A 10,217-nucleotide genomic window follows, 5' to 3' on the forward strand; every position below is an offset into this window, starting at 1 on the left:
ACTTCAAGAACACGAACCAAAGCGTAGAGCTCCTTGTCATATATAGGATAGTTGAGGCGTGCGCCATCTAACTTCTCACTATAATATGCCACGGGTTTGCTGTCTTGCATAAGAATGCCACCAATACCGAGTCCACTTGCATCACACTCAATCTCAAAAGTTTTTGCAAAATTTGGAAGGACAAGAAGGGGAGCTTCGGTAAGGCGTTTCTTCAACTCATCAAAAGCATTTTGTTGGGCCTTGCCCCAAACAAACGGAACATTCTTCTTGGTAAGTTCATTCAAAGGGCACGAACTGCCGTCTTTCAAATAGGAACATAGTCGACTTCCCAATATATGTGTTGATCCCATCTTTCACAGAAAGAGCAGAAGGGAACGGTTCGAGATCTCTTGTTTGATCTGCAAGGGAGCGAGAAAACGCCCTAGTGGACTTTCCTTATAGATATGTTCCTGATTCTGGAATTACCCGCCTGCTCTTACTGAGATCGTATCCCTTTTGATAGAGGTTCTTAATCCCCCGGGATATCTACTAAGGAAGGAAGAATGAGAATCATTTCAGTCCACTGGTTCTAGCTCTGTTAGCTGTAGTAGTAAGCCTGTCAGGAAGGTTCTATTAAGCAAACCTGTAAGTTAGTGATTCAAAGTATAGCCCTGGTCTTTTCTAGTATTTTGTCGATTGATCCTCCCCCTGGTACAAATTATAACGCAACTAAGTTCCTGGGGCTCCTCCTTTCTGATCACTCTCCCGCCAGATATTCAGGATCCCGGAACTATGGCTCATTTGCGCGGGCTGAACTTCTACCTCTCTCTTTACGAGCAAGATTTTTGCTATAAATGAGAATATCATCGAAATAGACAACCACACTCTTGCCAATGAGAGGACGCAAGATGTGATTCATAAGACGCATAAAAGTGGATGGAGCATTGGAGAGACCAAAAGGCATAACGAGCCATTCATAGAGACCAAGCTTGGTCTTGAATGCCGTTTTCCATTCATCACCAATGGCCATGCGAATTTGGTGGTAGCCACTACGCAAATCGACTTTAGAGAAAATCGTGGCACCACTTAATTCATCAAGCATGTCATCTAAACGCGGAATGGGATGGCGGTAGCGGACGGTAATGGCATTGATGGGGCGACAATCCATACACATCCGTTGCGTCTCATCCGGTTTAGGCACAAGAATCACGGGAACCGCACAAGGGCTAAGGCTTTCGCGAACGTACCCTTTAGCAAGGAGATCTTGTATTTGGCGTTGTATCTCCTTTGTGTCTTCAGGGTTGGTGCGGTAGGCGGCACGGTTTGGAAGCGGAGCGCCGGGTATGAGGTCGATGCGGTGTTCTATGCCTCGAAGTGGTGGTAGTCCATGAGGGAGCTCGTCGGGGAAGACGTCTTGAAACTCCTGCAAAAGAGACAACAAAGACGGAGGAATGTTGGTTAAGTCGTTAGTCGCCGATGATGGTCCCTTGCATATGAGCACGTAGTGCAGTATGGTGGATGGGTTCTCTTGGACCTCTCTCCACTCACTCTTGGTGGCTAGGAGGACACTCTTCGTCTCACTCATATATGGCTTGTGGCGCTCACTATCTTTGTGGTGGGTCGCTCCCTCTCCTCTCATCTCACTATGGTGGGTGCGGAGTTGAGCCCTCGCTAAAGCCTTCGCATTATCCGCGATGATTTGGCTAGGAGTCATCGGGCGCAACTCGAACTTCTTGTCCTTGACCTTGAAGGTGTATGTGTTGGAGAGTCCATCATGTATAGCCTTCTTGTCAAATTGCCAAGGGCGGCTAAGCAACATGTGGCACACCGTCATGGGTACCACGTCACACTCGATAGTGTCCTCATAAGGTCCAATCTTGAAGGTGACGGTGACGGTATGTTGTATCTTGACGCTGCCCTTGTCACTCAACCATTGGATATGGTAAGGGTGAGGATGCTTGCGGAGAGTGAGGTTGAGCTTCTCACACAATTCGGTGCTTGCAAGGTTATGGCAACTTCCACCATCGATGATGACCTTGATCGATTTGCCACCAATTCCGGCACGGGTTTGGAAGATGTTGCACCGTTGGTCGTCCATAGCTTGAGGTTGAGTTGTTAGCACCCTTGTGACCACAAGTGAGGGACTTGGGTCATGCTCACATAAGAGAGGGTCTTCTCCACTTTCTTCCTCATAAGCTTCTTCATTGGCCGCGGCGGCTTGCACAAGGGCTTCGTATTCATCTTCACTTAGCGTCTCGATATCACCATTCTCCATAGTGATCATAACCTTGGTGTTCTTGCACTCAAACGATTTGTGGCCTTGGGTGCCACACTTGAAGCAAGTGACATTAGAGGGTCCCGTAGATGCCTTAGAGGAGGCGGTGGAGGACATCGTTTGCTTCATGCGACTTTGGATAGTCGGTTTCTTGGATGGTGTAGAGGGCACGTCGGGCTTGACACTTGTAGTAGGAGGAGTTGATGTAGCGATCTTGGAGGAGAAGTATGTCTTGGCCTTGGAGTACTTGATGTCCTCAATCACTTGGCGCTCGGCCTTCGATGCTTGGTGGACCAACTCAACCATGTTGGAGTATGGTTGAAACTCCACAATTCTCTTGATGGGGTAATTGAGACCATTGAAGAAACGAGCAATGGTTTGGTCCTCGGACTCTTGGATGTTGGCTCGCATCATAGTGAGCTCCATCTCCTTGAAGAACTCCTCAACGGTCTTGGTGCCTTGCTTCAACTTTTGGAGCTTGTTGAAGAGGTCGGTCATGTAGTGCGTCGGGACAAAGCGAGCATGCATCTCTTTCTTCATTTCTTCCCAAGTGTCAATAGGAGGTTGATACGTCTCCAACGTATCGATAATTTCTTATGTTCCATGCCACATTATTGATGTTATCTACATGTTTTATGCACACTTCATGTCATATTCGTGCATTTTCTGGAACTAACCTATTAACAAGATGCCGAAGTGCCGATTCTTTGTTTTCTGCTGTTTTTGGTTTCAGAAATCCTAGTAAGGAAATATTCTCGGAATTGGACGAAATCAACGCCCAGGGGCCTATTTTTCCACGAAGCTTCCAGAAGTCCGAAGACGAAACGAAGAGGGGCCACGAGGCAGCCAGAGCATAGGGCGGCGCGGCCCCTGCCCTGGCCGCGCGGCCCTATGGTCTGGGCCCCTCGCGCCGCCTCTTGACCTACCCTTCCGCCTACTTAAAGCCTCCGTGACGAAACCCCCAGTACCGAGAGCCACGATACGGAAAACCTTCCAGAGATGCCGCCAACGCCGATCCCATCTCGGGGGATCCAGGAGATCGCCTCCGGCACCCTGCCGGAGAGGGGAATCATCTCCCGGAGGACTCTACGCCGCCATGGTCGCCTCCGGAGTGATGTGTGAGTAGTCTACCCCTGGACTATGGGTCCATAGCAGTAGCTAGATGGTTGTCTTCTCCCCATTGTGCTATCATTGTCGGATCTTGTGAGCTGCCTAACATGATCAATATAATATATATGTAATTCTATATGTTGCGTTTGTTGGGATCCGATGAATAGAGAATACTTGTTATGTTGATTATCAAAGCTATGTCTATGTGTTGTTTATGATCTTGCATGCTCTCCGTTATTAGTAGATGCTCTGGCCAAGTTGATGCTAGTAACTCCAAGAGGGAGTATTTATGCTCGATAGTGGGTTCATGTCTCCGTGAATCTGGAGGGGTGACAAGAACCTCTAAGGTTATGGATGTGCTGTTGCCACTAGGGATAAAACATTGGTGCTATGTTCAAGGATGTAGTCACTAGTTACATTACGCGCAATACTTAATGCAATTGTCTGTTGTTAGCAACTTAATACTGGAGGGGGTTCGGATGATAACTTTGAAGGTGGACTTTTTAGGCATAGATGCATACTGGATGGCGGTCTATGTACTTTGTCGTAATGCCCAATTAAATCTCACTATACTCATCATGATATGTATGTGCATGGTCATGCCCTCTTTATTTGTCAATTGCCCAACTGTAATTTGTTCACCCAACATGCTGTTTGTCTTATGGGAGAGACACCTCTAGTGAACTGTGGACCCCGGTCCAATTCTCTTTCTTGAAATACAATCTCTTTGCCTAATACTTTGTTTCTTTTGTTTTACGCAAACAATCATCTTCCACACAATACGGTTAATCCTTTGTTACAGCAAGCCGGTGAGATTGACAACCTCACTTGTTTCGTTGGGGCAAAGTACTTTGGTTGTGTTGTGCGGTTCCACGTTGGCGCCGGAATCCCTGGTGTTGCGCCGCACTACATCCCGCCGCCATCAACCTTCAACGTGCTTCTTGGCTCCTCCTGGTTCGATAAACCTTGGTTTCTTTCTGAGGGAAAACTTGCTGCTGTGCGCATCATACCTTCCTCTTGGGGTTCCCAACGAACGTGTGAGTTACACGCCATCAAGCTAGATTTCTGGCGCCGTTGCCGGGGAGATCAAGACACGCTGCAAGGGGAGTCTCCACTTCTCAATCTCTTTACTTTGTTTTTGTCTTGCTTAGTTTTATTTACTACTTTGTTTGCTGCACTAAATCAAAATACAAAAAAATTAGTTGCTAGTTTTACTTTATTTGCTATCTTGTTTGTTATATCAAAAATACAAAAAAATTAGTTACTTGCATTTACTTTACTTATTTCATCATGTTTCCTTTTAATTTTACCACGAAAGACATACCGGTAGGACGTGGGTCTATAGTTGGGAGAAATAATATAGAAGAATTTTTCAATCATGTTAGTACCATTGAAAATTTTGAAGATAGACACTTGGTAGACCTTGCGCCTACTTATGAAATTGCTGCTGCGCATTTAGTTACTTTGTTGGAAACTAAATTTATTAATCTTAATCCTATAATCCAACACATGTTTCTCACACTTGGTGATATGGAAGAAGGGGAAAAGAAAGATTTTAGAAACCCTTCTTAGAGAATTTGGTGGTCTAGCAAGAGAAGCTAGAAAGGTCTTTGCTAAATTTAATATGCTTGGTTCTCATACTAATTTTGTTAGTCTCCTTGAAAAGATGGACATGGATAGAATAAGATACACTAATAATATTGATGATGGTGGAGAGATCAAAGCACCAATACCATGTAAACTCTTAGCTATGAATGATGCACTAGAGAATAACTATGCTTGGCTTGTTCCTGAAAATTTGTTTGATGAGAGTAGCACGCCTAAGACTAATGAAAAGGGAGATGCTAAAACTTATGTATCTAATATACTATGTCTGGTTGAGAAAACTCCGCACCCCTTTATAGGCGAGCGAGTGACCGTGGGGGCTGCGGCGAGGTCGACATGCTCGCGGCGATTCCGGCGAGCGGTTGGGCTAGGCGAGGGCGCTGTCGGGTTCTCCTCTTCCAGGCGAAGCTAGGGGTGGTGTTGGCTTGGTCGGGCGGCTCCTGGATTGGTCGCATTTCTTCCACGACGGCCGCGGCGTTTACGGGAACAAGTCGTCGTCTCCGGCGCCGGCGGTCTCGGGTTGGCTTGGCGAGCGTGTCTGGCACGGCTGAGGTGTCACGGCGGTGCTCAACCTGTCGAGGGAGGGACCAGGGCGTGCTCGAGGTAGTGGCGCGGCGCGTGTCCAGGGCGCGCTCTCGTGCGACGTCCACGGCATGCAGGGCGAGTTTGGGCGCGCTGTCTCCGGCGTGTGTCGTCGTCGAGCTCGACAACGGCGATGCTAGGGTGGCGTAGGGGTCTCGTTGGCGCATGGTGGCGAGGGGGCCAGGGCAGAGAAGCAATGGAGAGAGGGGGAGCTCGTCGGGCTCGGGGACATGGCCGGCATGGCCATGTCTAGCCTTGCTCCTCCTTTCCCTAGGGTTTCTATATTTCCATTAAGGGTGAGAGGGGGCAGGGGAACCATTTAGGGTAGTGTAGTGTAGATTAGGTGTGTATAGAACACTATTTCAAACAGTGTCAAATAGTGCCATATTTTGCAATTTGCAAAATTCTCCAAATTTGAATTAATTCAAAAGGTGAAAGTTTTTGAAATGTGAGTGTTGGTATTAGTTGTAAAAGACCAGAGATGAGTAGAGGTGGTGGTGAAATTTTAGAATTCAAAGATTTGCAAAAATTGACAAGTGTGAGATTGTTCCACTTGTTAAAATGTTGCAACTTTGGATGAGCATAGCTAATGATCAAAGATGAATTTGGCATGGGGATCTTCATCAAAGTTGTTCACCTTGATGTTGACTTTGAATTGGTGCAAATAGTTAGCAAGAGTTGGTTTGGGGAAATTGAATTGCAGGGGCTCAAAGTGGTGATCAGACTAAATTTGGCAGATTTGACCATTATCCTATGTGAGTGGAAAAAGTGTTTGAAATTCATTTGAATTGTGAAACTTTGATTCCAAAAGTTGTAATAAGTGTTTAATAACATTATTCAACTAATGGTGAAGACCAAATAGGTCTAGGGTCAAGATTTATAAAAATGCCATAGGGCATATGTGGGGGTTTTTAGGGTTTTGCATTTTATTGGATTTTCTTCCTCTTTGATTTATTTGGTTGGTGATCTTCATATGATCACACTAGGGTTTTAGAGTATAGCAAATACAAGTAAAAGCAATCATCATGGCATATCACTCAAATGCACAAGTCCTATGCATGGTACTATATGCAAATAGAAAAGTTTTTGTTGGTTTGAAATTTTGCTTTCTGGAATTCTCTAACTTTCTTTTTATTGAAATTTGGGGTGTTACAAACCCTTCCCCCTTACAAAATATCTCGTCCCGAGATCGAAAAGAAAGTTAGGTACTAAAGAGATCTGGGTACTCCTTCTTCATGAAGTCTTCGCGTTCCCATGTGGCTTCATCCTCAGTATGATTGCTCCATTGTATCTTCAGAAACTTGATGCTTCGGGTGCGGGTGGTTCGGTAAGCTTCTTCCAGGATGCGAATCGGAACTTCGCGGTAAGTCAGATCCTTGTTGATATCCACCGATCGGTGATCGATGTTCTTGAACACTTCGGTCTTCTCAGGGACTTCAAGGCACTTCCGGAGAAGTGAGATGTGAAACACGTCGTGCACAGCCGACATTTCTTCAGGCAACTCCAGTTGATAAGATACCTCACCTCAGCGGCTAAGGACTTGGAAAGGTCCGACATAGCGGGGTGCAAGCTTTCCTTTTAGTTGGAACCTTTGCATTCCTTTCAAGGGGGATACTTTGAGATAGACGAAGTCTCCGATCTCAAAGGTCATCTCCCGATGTCTCTTGTCGGCGTAACTCTTCTGTCTGGATTGCGCAGTCTTGAGATACTCGCGGATCTTGTGAACCTTCTCTTCGGCTTCACGAAGAACATCTGGGCCGAAAACTTGGCTTTCTCCGACTTCGGACCAGTTCAGGGGGGTACGGCACTTCCTTCCGTACAAGGCTTCAAAGGGGGCCATCTGTAGACTGGCTTGGTAACTATTGTTGTAAGAGAATTCTGCGTATGGTAGGCAGTCTTCCCATTTGGATCCGTATTCCAGTACGCATGCTCTAAGCATGTCTTCCAGTATCTGGTTTACTCTCTCAGTCTGTCCGTCGGTCTGAGGGTGATAGGCGGTGCTGAAATTTAGGCGAGTGCCTAGTCCTTCATGCACTTTCTGCCAGAACCTTGAGGTGAACTGGGATCCTCTATCTGACACTATCGATTTGGGGGTTCCGTGCAGAGCGACTATTCTGGAGATGTAAAGTTCAGCTAACTTGGGGCCTTGATAGGTGGTTTTGACGGCGATGAAATGGGCGACTTTGGTCAATCTATCGACCACTACCCATATTGAATCATTGCCTTTGCTGGATTTGGGCAGTCCGGTGATAAAGTCCATTCCTACGGAGTCCCATTTCCATTCCGGAATCTGGAGGGGTTGTAACAGTCCGGCGGGTCGTTGATGTTCTGCCTTGACTCTCTGACAGATGTCACACTTAGCGATATAGCTACCGATCTCTCTCTTCATTCCGTGCCACCAAAACTATTCTTTCAGGTCCTGGTACATCTTGGTACCTCCGGGGTGGATTGAGTAAAGGGTGTCATGGGCTTCTTGCAGAATGACTTGTTTCAAGTCAGAATCCGATGGTACGCAGAGACGTTCTTTGTACCAAAGCACTCCGGCTTCGTCTACGGTGAATCCGGGGGCTTTTCCTGCGGCTATCTGTTTCTTGATTCCGTCAATGCTAGCGTTGTCCTTCTGGGCTTCCTTGATCTGACCAACCAAGGTGGGTTGCAGTTCTATGCTGGCTAGGAATCCTTCACTAACAAGTTCAAGTCTGAACTGTTCAAACTCTTGGTGCAAACTGGGCTGTTCGGTTGCGAGCATGGAGTTCAACTGGCACGGCAGTCGACTCAAAGCATCCGCTACCACATTGGCCTTGCCGGGGTGGTAGTGAATCTCCATGTCGTAATCCTTTATTAATTCGATCCATCGGCGTTGTCTCATGTTTAGCTCCTTCTGGGTGAATATGTATTTGAGGCTTTTGTGGTCGGAGTAGATCTCGCATCGATTACCCATGAGGTAATGACGCCAAACTTTCAGGGCTAAGACCACGGCTGCAAGTTCGAGGTCGTGGGTGGGGTAGTTCTGTTCATGTTGCTTGAGCTGTCTTGAAAGGTAGGACACAACCTTGCCTTCTTGCATAAGCACGCATCCAAGTCCAGTCTTGGAGGCGTCGCAATATACATCAAAGGGCTTTGCGATATCTGGCATGATCAGGATTGGGGCTATTGTCAGTCTACTCCTGAGCTGTTGAAAGCTCTCTTCGCATTTGTCGGTCCACTCAAACTTCCTGTCCTTTTTCAGCAATTGGGTCATTGGGCGAGCGATACTCGAAAAACCTTCTACAAATCTGCGGTAGTATCCGGCTAATCCAAGAAAAGCGCGGACCTCGGTTTGTGTGGTTGGGGCTTGCCATTCCATAACAGTTTTGATTTTGGCGGGGTCTACGGCGATTCCTCCTGCGGACAAGATGTGTCCCAGGAATCCAACTTCTTCCAACCAAAACTCGCACTTGCTAAACTTGGCATACAACTTGTGTTGTCTAAGGGTTTCTAGGACAATCTCCAAATGTTGTTCATGTTCCTCTTCGGACTTGGAGTAGACGAGGATGTCGTCGATGAACACAACGACAAACTTGTCCAAAAAGTTCATGAAGATCTTATTCATGAGATTCATGAAATAAGCGGGGGCATTGGTCAGTCCAAATGACATGACGTTGTACTCATACAACCCATATCTGGTGGTAAAGGCAGTTTTTGGAATGTCGGTGGCTCGGATCTTCAGTTGGTGGTATCCAGTTCTAAGGTCAATCTTGGAGAAAACTCGGGATCCGGTGAGTTGGTCGAACAAGTCTTCGATCTTGGGTAAGGGGTATTTGTTTTTGATGGTGACATCGTTAAGCTTACGATAGTCCGTGCATAAACGATTTGCACCATCTTTCTTGTCGACAAACAAGACGGGGGATCTCCAGGGGGATGCACTTGGTCTAATCAAACCTTTGGCTAACATATCATCTATTTGCTTCTTCAGCTCCACGAGCTCGGTTGCGTTCATGCTATAGGCTCTACGGGCTATGGGTCCGATTCCGGGGATTAACTCGATGATAAACTTGATATCCCGATGCGGGGCATACGGGTAGATCATCAGGAAACACATCGGGTAGCGACAGACGACCACGATTTGATCCGAGTTGGCTTGGATACACTTTGGTTGCAGGTAAATTTTCTGGGTAGTTTTTCAGAGACGTGCTCAACTACGATACCGGTGCTGCTAGTCATGGTTATGGCTTTCTTGGCACAGTCTATCAATCCATTGTGCTTGGACATCCAGTCCATTCCTAGGACAACTTCCAAACCTTTGGTTCCAAGTATGATTAGATTTGCAAAGAAATCTACATCATGGATTTTGATTGGCACATTTTTGCAAAATTTTCTAAAGCTTTGGTGGTTGATCCGGGATTTGAACTATCATAACATGCTTCAAAGCGAGGGGTTGAATTTTACTTGTTGATGCAAAATCTTCGGTGACAAAGGAATGAGATGCTCGGAATCAAACAACACTCTAGCAGGGATGTGGTTGACGAAAACATACCCAAGACAACATCTGGTGCTTCCTGGGCTTCTTCGGCGTTCATGTGGTAGAGGCGGCCGTTGCGGTTGTTGGGGTTGTTGGGGCGAACTTCTTGCCGGTGGAGACACGGCGTTCTGCTGAGCAGGTGCAGCGGTGTTGCCGACGAGCTTG

This window comes from Lolium perenne, chromosome 1 (genome assembly GCF_019359855.2).
Source record: "Lolium perenne isolate Kyuss_39 chromosome 1, Kyuss_2.0, whole genome shotgun sequence".
In the NCBI taxonomy this organism is placed as follows: domain Eukaryota; kingdom Viridiplantae; phylum Streptophyta; class Magnoliopsida; order Poales; family Poaceae; genus Lolium; species Lolium perenne.